The sequence below is a fragment of the Panthera onca genome, chromosome A1 (assembly GCF_046562875.1).
Source record: "Panthera onca isolate mPanOnc1 chromosome A1, mPanOnc1 haplotype 2, whole genome shotgun sequence".
In the NCBI taxonomy this organism is placed as follows: Eukaryota; Metazoa; Chordata; class Mammalia; order Carnivora; family Felidae; genus Panthera; species Panthera onca.
In genome coordinates this window covers 54,625,312-54,638,227 of record NC_138339.1, presented here as the reverse complement: position 1 = coordinate 54,638,227, position 12,916 = coordinate 54,625,312, and positions in this window count along the sequence as shown.

Here is a 12,916-nt window from a genome sequence, read left to right as displayed (position 1 = left end):
GAATTGTTATATTTTTCTACTAGATTGATCTTTCTGTAATTATAAAATGTCTGTAGATCCAACAATTTTTTTACGGTCTACTTTTTCTGATGTTGTATAATTATGACAGCATTCTATTATATATGGTTTGCTTTTTCTATTTTATTCTAATACTTTTATTTCAATATTTCTCTACCCTTATATTTATGGTATATTCCTTATAAATAGTATACAGTCAGGGCTTGCTCTTTATCTAGACTGACAATGTTTTTTACTTGGGTCATTCAGTCCACCTGCATTTAATATGACTATTAGTATGTTTGGGTTTATTTTACTTTCTAATTCTTTTTTTTAAGTTTATTTATTTATTTTGAGAGAGAGTGAGAGAGCATGTGCAAGTGGGGGAGGGGCAGAGACAGAGAGAAAGAGAGAATCCCAGGCAGGCTCTAAGCTCAGGGTGGAGCCTGATGCATGACCCCAAGATCACCAGTGGAGCCGATATCAAGAGATGGACGCTTAGAAGACTGAGCCACCCAGGTGCCCCTACGCCCTTATTCTTTGTTTTTCAATGGCCCTATCTGGTTTTTTGTTATTTTTTTTCTTCCTTCCTGTTTTCTTGTAAAGTAACTAACCATATTTTATTTCATTTTCACCCACCATTAGATTTAAGTTATATGTTATCATTTTTAAAAAGTTACCTTAAAGAAAATAAAACAAATGAACAATGGGAAAAAAGTGAGGGGGGAGGCAAACCAAGAAACAGTTATTCTCTTAACTACAGAGAATAAACTGATGGTTAGCAGAGGGGAGGTAGGTAAGGGGGTAGGGGAAATAGGTGACAGGGATTAAGGAGTGCACTTGTTGTGATGAACAGAGGGTATTATATGGAAGTGCTGAATTGCTGTATTGTACACCTGAAACCAATATTACACTGTATGTTAATTAACAGAAATCTAAAGAGTATTTGAAAATTACTTTAAAGATTATACTACCATTTTGACATATTAAATTCTACTATAAGTTAGTACTTTTACCACTACCAGGGCAATGCAAGAATATTAGAACTCTTTAAATCCATTTACTCCTCTCCACTATTTCATATAATTATCAACTATTTTTATTCCAATTACATTTATTGTTTTGTAGTCAATATAAATTTATATTTACCCACATATTTACTTTTATTGCTCTTCATTACTTACTGAATTTTCACACTTTTATAAGAGATAAGTTTCCTTCTCCTTGAACAACTCCCCTAAAATTTTCTTTCACTTTAAGTGTGCTGACAATAAATTCCATTTTTTCCAGATAATATTTTTCTTCACTTTTTTCTTCCACGTTTTTATTTAAATTCCAGTTAGTTAACATAAAGTGTAATAAATATTAGCTGCAGTTGTAGAATTTAGTGATTCATCACTTACATACAATACCCAGTGCTCATCACAAGTGCCCTCCTTAATACCCATCACCTATTTAACCCATCCCCCTGCCCACCTCCCCTCCAGTAACCCTCAGTTTGTTCTCTATAGATAAGAGTCTGTTTTCTGGTTTGCCTCTCTTTTTATCCCCCTATGTTCATCTGTTTTGTTTCTTAAGTTTTCTCCACTTTTGATTTTTAAGACGAGAAGTTTTTTTCCTTTCACTACTTCAAAGATATTATCTTAATGTCTTCTGGCTTCCATCACCTATGCTAAATATCTATTAGTTACTCTTACTGTTGTAACTTTGGAATTTTATCCTAGCTATTCTTGAGATATTTTCTTAATCTTTGATTAGAATATAATGAACCCAGGTATGTGTATGTATATGTGTGTTTGGTTTTTATTTTGAAAATTTATACTGCTGGGGTGTTGAGAAAAAAAACTTCCTAAATCTGCATTGATATACCTCATCAGATTTGGAAAAACCATAGCCATTCTACCTCTAAAGACTGCGTGTATCTTATTCAATTCTCTCTTCTCCTTTTAGAACTCTACACATTTGATAGACCTTTTTGTACTATCCCATGTATCTCAAATGTTCTTTTATATTTTCCCTAATAGTTTCTATCTGAACATTTTCAATTCATCTGTCTGTAGTAAATAGTTTTATTTTCTGCTATTAAACCTACTAGGTTTATAATTGTCATTTTATTTTTTTAATTCTAAAATTTCCATTTGATTCTTTATTATTGATTCTAATGTTTTATTCCCTACATTCTTATTTATTTTCTTAAACATAACAATGAGCAATTTTAAATCCTTGAACTACAAATTTTTGTATTGCTAAAATCAGGATTCCGATAGAAACTCTGCTTAGATTTTTAGCCTCCATTCATTTATGCTTGGCTTTTTAGCCTTCTGCCCTACCCAGAATGTTTCCACTGGGAAAGAACCATAGAATGTCAGGTCCATTGGGGTGCTGTTGTTTTCTTCTCTAGAAACTTGGCCTCTCAAGTGCTGACTTCCTTTATAGCCCTGAACTCCATCTGTTATCAATTCAACCCCCGAAGACATGTAAAAGGTCTGAGCCACTGCTCTCTACCCATACCACTTATAAACTAGAGAACATTTTTAAGAAGTGGAAGAGAATGTTAGGTTTATCTCACCCTTTTCTTCAGTATCTGTAAACCTCAAGCCCTGGGTGTTTTGGTTGCTTTAAAATGCCTTTTGCATTTTTTTCACTCCACCTTTATGACAATTCTCCATAAAGGATTGGTCACATACAACCTATTCTATCATAGCCAAAGGCAGAAATCTTCAATCTTAGACTTTTGTAAAACTTCAAAGTTTGAAGCTGTAAGGTAGACTAGAAGAATAATTGAAAAAAAATGATATTACAGATGCAAATATAAGTTGAAATACTATTAATTGCAAACTGGTAATGGATACGGGGGGGATGAATTATAATATGTAGAATAAAATTCCTATTTTTAAATCCCAGTAATAAGACAATAGCTCTAATACTAGAGCTAGTCACATAAACTTTCTGACTATTGGTTTTCATCTGTATATAAGAATAAAAATTAATAAGATTAAATGATGTTTAAGATGAAAATCATTTGTAAGTTGAAATGCAAGATACTAAGGAAATTCAGAAAATTTCAGGTACTTACTTTTAAATGAAAAGGATCAGAATGTGACACATAGTAATCTGCTCCACAGATAAGAGCTCTTTGTGGGTTCTGAGAAGTTATTTTTCAATGGGTTTTTACTTACTCAAAACAAACCTAACTAAAATATGATGCATACAAAGGAAAATAGAAAAATGAACAGACTATGACAAGTAAAGAGATTAAAATAGGAATAAAAAAAATCCCCCCCCCTCACACACACACACAAAAAGCCCAACTAGAGATAATTTCACTGGTGATCTGACAAAACACTTAACGAATCTAAAAGACACAACAAGAAAACCATGGACCATTTTCTCTTATGCATACAGACACAAAAATCTTCGATAGAATACTAGCATACCAAATCCAAAAATATATGAAAAAAGATTATGCACAATGATCAAATGGAATTTATCTCAGGAATGCAAGGTTGGTTTAATATGGAAAAATTTATTAATGTAATAGACCATATCAACAGATAAAATTAAAACCCCAAACCATATACTCAACACTAAATTGCACAAAAAGCAACTGACAAAATCCAACACCATTTCACGATTAAAAAAATATCTAGGCATAGAAGGAAACTTGCTCAACACAATAAAGATCATCTATGAAAAATCACAAGTAACATCCACTTAATTTTGAAGAACTGGATACTTTCCTCTAGAGGTCAGCAACAAAACAAGGATGTCTACTCTCTTTACTTCTACTAAACATTGTACTGGGAGTTGTAGCCAGGGCATTAGGACAAGTAAATAAAATAAAAAGATACCTAAATTAGAAAAAAGAAATAAAATTATCTCTATTCACAAATGACATGATCTTGCACAGAGAAAGTTGTAAGTAATCTACTGTTAGAAAAGAAATTATTTCAGCAAAGTTGCAGGATACAAAAATCAATATAAAAAACCCATCATGGGGCACCTGGGTGGCTCAGTTGGTTGAGCGGCCGACTTCGGCTCAGGTCATGATATCGCAGTCCATGAATTCAAGCCCCCCCCGCGTCGGGCTCTGTGCTGACAGCTCGGAGCCTGCAGCCTGCTTCAGATTCTGTGTCTCCCTTTCTCTGGCCCTCCCCCGTTCATGCTATGTCTCTCTCTGTCTCAAAAATAAATAAACATTAAAAAAAATCATATTCTTGTTATCTACCAATAAACAATATAAACATAAAGTTAACAAAACAATTCAACTTACAAAAGCATCAAAGTGAATAAAGGGCTGCTTAGAAATAAATGTAACAAAAGAAGTATATTATTCATATCCTGAAAACTGCAATACACTGCTCATGGAAATTAAAGAAACTCTAAATGAATAGAAAGACATCTCACAGTCATGTTCAGAAGACTTAATGTTGTTAAGATAGCAAGACTTTCCAAATTGATTTACAGATTCAATGCAATTTCTATGAATCCCAATAGCTCCTTTGCAGAAATGAACAAGTTGACACTAAAAAAATATATACAAACTCAAAGAACTCAGAATAGCCAAAACAATCTTGAAAACAAAGTTAGAGGATTCATACTTCTGATTGTAAAAGTTACTACAAAGCAACTATAATGAAGGCAGCACTGTCCTGGCACAGGATAGACATATAAATGAAAAGAATACAAGTGAGTGTCCAGAAATAAGCTCTGGATTTGGCAGAGGTTCATAGGCATGAAACTGAGCACAGGCAACAAAAGTAAGAACAGATAAATTAAACTTCACCATAACTGAAAACATCTATGCTATGCTTCAACGAACACTAGGAGGAAAGTGAAAAAACACAACTCACAGAATGGAAGGAAATATTTGCAAGTCATATATCTAACAAGGTGTTTGTATCTAGAATACATAAAGAACTCCCACAACTCAAAAATTTTAAAGAAAAGATAATCCAATGACAAATTGGTGAAGGATTAAATAGACAGACATTTCTCCAAAGAAGATATAAAAACAACCAATAAGCCCATAAAAAGATGCTCAGTATTATTAGTTATTAGGGAAATACAAATCAAAACCGCAATGACATACCACTTTAACCCACTAATATGGTTAGAATCAAAAAGTCAGATAATGGGAATTCATAAGGATGTAGAAAAAAACTGAAACCTTTATACAAGGTTTGTGGGAATTTACAATGGTGCAGCTGCTTTGAAAAACAGTTTGGCAATTCCTCAAAAATGTAAATATACAATTACTATTTTACCAAGCAATTTTACTCCTAGGTTTATACCAAAGACAAACACATGCATCCACAGAAAAACTTATTCCCAAATGCAGCACTATTCATAATATCCAAAATGTGAAAATCACTGCAATGTTCACGAACATGTGGTATATGTGAAGAAACAAAATGTGGTACATCCAGGAAATGAAATATTATTCAACAATAAAAAGGAATAGAACACTGCTTCAAAATGGAATACTGTTGAAAACATTATGCTAAATAAAAGAATTTGGTCGTAGAAGATCATGCATTATTTGATCCCATTTTTATGAAATGTACAGAATAGTCAAATCTATAAAGACAGAAATTAGTGATTGTGTAGGGATGAGGGGAGGTGTAGGGATTGGAGGGTGATAGCTAAAGGGTATAGGGTTTCTTTTAGGGGCAATTTCAATGTTCCAATATTGTGGTGATGCTTGCATCACTCTGTGAATATACTAGAAACCACTGTCATCATATAGTTTAAACAGGTAACTTGTATGGTATGTCAATTATGTCTTACTAAAGCTGCTAACCCATCCCCACCCAAAATAGAGGGTATATATATTCAGCACTGGCACTAGGTACTATAAGAATTTTAAATATATTAATTCCTCATTTTCACAAATATAAGATCTATAGAAAGAAGGCACAGATATATATATATTTTTTTTTTTTTTTTAATTTTTTTTTTTTTTTTTTTTTTAACGTTTTTATTTATTTTTGAGACAGAGAGAGACAGAGCATGAATGGGGGAGGGTCAGAGAGAGGGAGACACAGAATTGAAACAGGCTCCGGGCTCTGAGCTGTCAGCACAGGGGCCCGATGCGGGGCTCGAACTCACGGACCGCGAGATCGTGACCTGAGCCAAAGTCGGAGCTCAACCGACTGAGCCACCCAGGCGCCCCTATATTTTTTTTTAATTAAACACCACACCAACAAATACACATTTGCCTCATTTTTAGACCCTAAACTTCAGTGGCTTTTAAAATGTTTACATGACAGAGTGGCTAAAATGAACAAATCAGGAGACGATAGATGCTGGAGAGGATGTGGAGAAATGGGAACCCTCTTGCACTCTTGGTGGGAATACAAACTGGTGCAGCCACTCTAGAAAACAGTGTGAAGGTTCCTCAAAAAATTAAAAATGCATCTACCCTATGACCCAGCAATAGCACTGCTGGGGATTTACTCAAGGGATACAGGACTGTTGATGCATAGGAGCACTTGTACCCCAATGTTTATAGCAGCACTTTCAACAACAGCCAAATTATGGAAAGAGACTAAATGTTCATCAACTGATGAATGGATAAAGAAGATATGGTTTATATATACAATGGACTACTACTTGGCAATGAGAAAGAATGAAATCTGGCCATTTCTAGAAACATGGATGGAACTGGAGAGTATTAGGCTAAGTGAAATAAGTCAGGCAGAGAAAGACAGATACCATAGGTTTTCACTCGTATGTGGATCCTGAGAAACTTAATATAGGACCATGGGGGAGGAGAAGGGGTAAAAAAACAGTTACAGAGAGGGAAGGAGGCAAACCATAAGATACTCTTGAATACTGAGAACAAACTGAGGGTTAATGGGGGGTGAGGGAGAGGGGAATATATATATATATATATCAAGAATTAAATAAAAATTTGGCATAAAACTGGGGAAAATAAAATTAAGGTATATATACATATACATGTACATATATATACATATACATATATATACATACATATATATGTATATATATACATATATATATACATATATATACATACATATATATCCTTTCATTGTTAACAGAAAGAAGTTCAGAACTAATATACGTATATATACATATATATGTATGTATATATATGTGTATATATACGTATATATATATGTACGTATATATATGTATATATATACGTATATATGTACGTATATATATGTATATATATACGTACATATATGTACGTATATATATGTATATATATACGTATATATATATGTATATATATACATATATATGTACGTATATATATGTATATATATACATATATTAGTTCTGAACTTCTTTCTGTTAACAATGAAAGGATCCTCCATTTAAAAAAATCATTTGTATAAAGTGGAATAATGTTGAAGTGATCAAACTATCTTTTTGAGAGGGAGGCATTGAAACTCTGTATCTGAATAAAAAACTGGAGAAAATGAAAAAAATAAATAGATCAAATGTTTACATGAATAAAAGTAGGAATATCTTAAAATCAAGGTATAATTTGATGTAGGCTACTACTCCTCATAACAACTATTATTTATCCTTCCTCAGTAACTTGGAATAAAATAAAATATAATGGAAAACAATTTGTATTCCACATGTCAAAAAGCGCATTACAAATTCATGCAAGAAGTCTCATACTACTGAGATCTGAAATGGTCACAGAAGCCTTTATCAAGATTTGGGCTCAAAGAAATCTTTGAAGAATGGGCAATGTGCAGATTGTGAGAAAAAGCAAGAAAAAAAACTTTCAGGCACTTTTTATGGAATTTCTGCAGATGCCTTATACTTTCATTCCCCTTTGCTTCTACTTCTATGCCCTTGTTTTTAAACATACCAGACACACACATTGGCTGCATATAATCATCCCAGTAAAGAATGAGGTCCATGTATTTTTTTATAAGTCACACATACTACCAATGCAAATACTTTACACAATTCAAGAAAAAAATAGGTAAAAATAACGCATTGTTTAATAAAAGATGAGGGAATTACAATGATTCTCTGATAGTCTACTGTCTTACTCATACAAAAGCAACAATTGTGTTTATAGGAAATCTAAATTCATATGGTGATTTTACATTTTACATAATTTATCTTCCTCAAATATTGTATCACCAGCTACTCAACTAACTAATCCCACAAAACAACACAGGATAAGCCAAGGCATTATTTCTTTTAAAAACCAGACAAATCCTGGGGCGCCCAGGTGGCCCAGTCAGTTAAGCATCTGACTCTTGATTTCATTCAAGTCATGATCTCAGGGTTCTTGAGATTGAGCCCTGAGTCAGACTCCAAACTGACAGCAGAGAGCCTGCTTGTAATTCTCTTTCCCTCTTTCTCTCTCTTCCCCTCCCCTCTCTCTCAAAATAAATAAACTTAAAAAAAATAGACAAATAGTGTAATTGTTAAGAACTTGGACTGGTCTCAAAGCCAAAATCCTCTCATTACTACCTGTAAGACCTTGTGCATGTTCCCTAATCTCTGAGTCTCAATTTCCTCATCTTAAAGTGAGAACAATATCATCTAGCTATGGAAAAATGGATTTTTTTCATGGTCCTCATATGAACTGAGTATCAGAACTACCCAAATAAAAGACTATTAAACCAGAGTCGAGGTAGACTTCAAGGAAATGGATTTATGTAGTTGAAGAAAACCAAAGAAAGCTGTAAATCTACTTTCTGCTTCCAGATAAGAATACGGGTTTACTATTATTAAGTTTGGTTTCAGAATCATGAGTGTCCCATTATTGTAAATATTCCCTTAAAAGGTAATATAGACATTGTTTGTGCAACTTTCTGAATAGTGACACAAAATTGACTGTGGCATAGCAAAGATGATACTCTCCAGTCTAGCAAAATCCTTCTTGTCAGTACATCTGGGTGATCTCTGAGTAAAAGCTATGCAAAGATGTGCTGAAACTGGTCCTGCTGTCTCTCAGCATGCACCTCACTTACACAAAGACTTTGCATCCTTGACTAATTAACTCAGGATCACAATCTAACCTACAGAGAATGTTTGTGTAAGTGCCAGATCTTCCCAGGATCCATAACCTCATAGGCTGTTGTGCACACATAACTATATAATGCATTTAAAATGCTCAGCAGGATGCCTGTTACAGAGCATCCCTAAATAAACACTAGTTAAGACTATGATGAAGGTGGTAACATTGATTAAATGAACAGATGCATAGGTGATGCATTCTATTCTGGCGGATGACCAGTAAGACAGAGGCGATGCTTCTTTTACTCCTCAAAAAGGTAGGGAAAGAATAAGGATTTTATTTTATTTTACTTTATTATATTTTTTAATTTGTTTTAATGTGTATTTATTTTTGAGACAGAGACAGAGCAAGAGCAGGGGAGGGGCAGAGAGAGAGGGAGACACAGAATCTGAAACAGTCTCCAGGCTCTGAGCTGTCAGCACAGAACCCAATGTGGGGGGGTTCAAACCCACAAACCGTGAGATCATGACCTGAGCCGAAGGCAGACACTTAACAGACTGAGCCACCCAGATGCCCCAGGATTTTAATTAATCTAACCTTCCTTCTCATTTTAAAGAATTTCAAAGATAATTAAAGGCAATATGGTGATCCAGAGAGTGTATCATTGAACACTTTTTCCTCTGCCTTTAAACTAAAAACTGAGTGATGGATATTAAGCTAAGCTGGACTCTGATATTCCAAAAGTGGTCATTTTTGTGATTCAGAGCAAGCCTGTGTTCAATATTTAATATAACAGTGGTTCACTCATTTAGTAGACAGCCCTACAAGATCATGCAGAAGATACAGATCCAAAATCTAAAGGCCCCTCAGAGTGAAAGTAATACTTAGGGATGAGTTACTGCAGGACTCTGCCTCTGTCTCCTCTTACACTAAGGTTCTGCTGTTACCAGCTCTGTGGTCTCAAGAAAAATACTTAATCTCTCTCTGTCTCATTACACTCGTGAAATGAGGAAAGTAGAGGCTACCTCATAAATTGTGTGGGATTATGATTATCATTTCATCATCATAAGCATTATCAAAATGTCTTAATTTAAAATGATGTAAGGAAAGGAAGTCAAGATTATTCAGAAGCCCTGACATTCTATCCTCCTTTCTATCTTTATCTGTAAAATAGCCCTCAAGTCTTCCTATACTTTAGATACATCAAAATATTAATTTTCTACTTAATTACACCCTAATTCATTCATTCTCAAACATTAGTTAAGCACCTACTACCTTTCAGAACTCTGAAATACAACAATGAAACAACATGGACTCTGTTCTCAGGGAATTTACAATCTGATAAAAAGCCATTATTATACCACTAGTGGCTTTGCTCCACTAATCTAAACATAATTTTTTACTACCATCCCGAATGGATTAAGGAAACAGCTTCCAATACACTGAAAAATCTGGATCTGCCCTCCTTCTCTTGTTACAATTTTTTTAACCTTGAATATAGATTTAAAACCCTGGGTCTTTAAACTTAGTTGTATAAATGGTTAATTAGTTGTATAAATCGTAAATTCCATTATGGAAAGCATGGTGTCTTTTTTATATAGGGTCTTATGTCTGTTTATCCAACAGCACTACCAAGCTATAACTATCACCAGACATTATATATAAATCTACATGCACATAAATAATAATACCCATATTTTTCTTTGGAATTTTCTATTTTCAAAATACTTCCTCACACATCTCTTCTTTTAACCTCGCAGTAACTTCTAAAATGTGTAACTATGAAAGAAAAGAAGACCTCTTTAATGAGTTGCCAAAAGACAGAGCTGTGAGTCTAGAACAAAAGACTTCCCACTCTAGTTCCAGGGATTTTTCTACCATGATCCCAAGACCTTCTAAGATATATCCTACAATTTGTCAATTTTCAGATGGGCTTCGAAGAAACAAACAGGTTGGAAGTTAGAAATGAGAAAGATTAGGAGAAGGAAAGATTTACTACTTTCTTAAAAAGGATAAAAAGCTATTCTTAGCAAATGACAAGTCTAAATTCAAAAGACAATTCCAAATCTATACCCTGTGGTACTATTTCCCTACTAAAATATAACTTAGGTCAAAACTTTTTCACCTGTGGGAGATGCCAACGTTTTTTACTTTGTATCCATAGCACTAAGGTTCATAGCTATGTTCATCTCCCAAGAATAAACCATATGATATTGGTTACGGTACTAATAAAAGATATGGTTGGTATCCTTACATATGCATGTATATACTCATATATGTGTACATGTGTGTATGCCCTTGTCACTTTGCAGAAGTACCAGACAAGCTTCTAGTTCATAAAGCTCTCTCACAAATATTCTACACTTGCAACATTGTGATTCTCACTGACAAAAAGGGCAACTTAGCCTGGAATTTATGAACTATCATCTTAGATCCAGTAAATTCTTTCTGTCATCTAATCTTTTATTTTTGAAAAATTAGTTGTAATTTAAACAGTTATTTTTCAACATGTATGCTTGAACATTCTGGTCAATGCTGGTACTAGAAATGTATGCTTACGGTGGCGTTTGGGTTATAATTGTCTAAAACAGACTATGTTGAAATCATCATGCCCCTGCATTCTCGAAGACTAACAGACATAAGACTTTCCTGATATCTATCAACATCTGTTCTTTTACCTAGCCACTACCTCCATGGTCATTTGGACAAGCTCACATATTGAAGCAAGAACTTTCCACTGATAATGAGCTTATCACTTTCTCCTAAACTTCAGGATTGACAGAGTCAATAGTATTTTATCTGTGTAAAAAAAAAAAAAAAAAAAAAAAAAAAAAATTAACGCCTACACAGCTGCCAGGTTGGGGGATAGGGAGGAAGAGACAAGAAGATAAATTTTAAAGCAAGAAGATACTCCTATCTGTTGGAAATTTGCTAGGCTTAAAATGTAGTCCCTATACCTGTTGGGATGAGCACTGGGTGATGTATGGAAACCAATCTGACAATAAATTTCATATTGAAAGTATATAAATAAATGAATGAATGAATGAATGAATGAATAAATAAATAGATAAATAAATAAATAAATAAATAAATAAATAAATAAATAAATAAATAAAATGTAGCCCCTACACACTAAACGTTGCCATTTATTCTAACGCCACAACTTTGGACACACACTTTCTAAAATGATCTTAGTCTCCAGGCATTTTTTCCAAGTTCTCTCAAGTTTTAATTATCTACTCACATAGGTCTAAAGCAAGTGTAGAACCAAATTTATTGCAGTGTGGACAAGGATCTAGACATAAAATATCAACCCTGTCAGCCAACTGGCAGTTCTCTTTGTTTGTATACTCCTGCAATTACTTCCAGGTCATTAGGCCCATCGTGAGTAGATATTTTACTGTCATTAAGAAAAGTAGTGTAATGACATTCAGTGATTATGAAATTATAGCAATAAAAGAGGGGAGAAGTGAGACCAACAAGTTATAGTCATTGAATTTTAGCTAAATTTTGAAAAATTGGGGCAAAAATTTTTAAGAAATATATATTAAGAAGAAAGCCAGCATTTCCTTACTTTAATTATCAGTAGATTTGTCTTATTCAACAAAAGTATACTGAGGGCCTCTAGTGAGCCAGACACTGTAGCAGGTGCTAAAGGATAGCGCTTTGGATAAAATGAATAAGACCCTCAATTCATAGAATTTATTTCTAAGTGAGATGAAACAGACAGGTGAACACACATACCAGAAGCTATTTGATAGTTGTAAGTGCTATGAAGAAATAAAACTAGGTGATATAATAGACCTAATATAGAAGTTCTTCCTGAGGTCTCACACTAAAACTTAGACCTAAATGACAAAAAGAACTCAGTCATTTGGAAATCAAGCAAAATTTGGGACATCTGGAACAAAGGCTATGAGATCAGAATAAATTTAGCAAGTTTTAGGAATA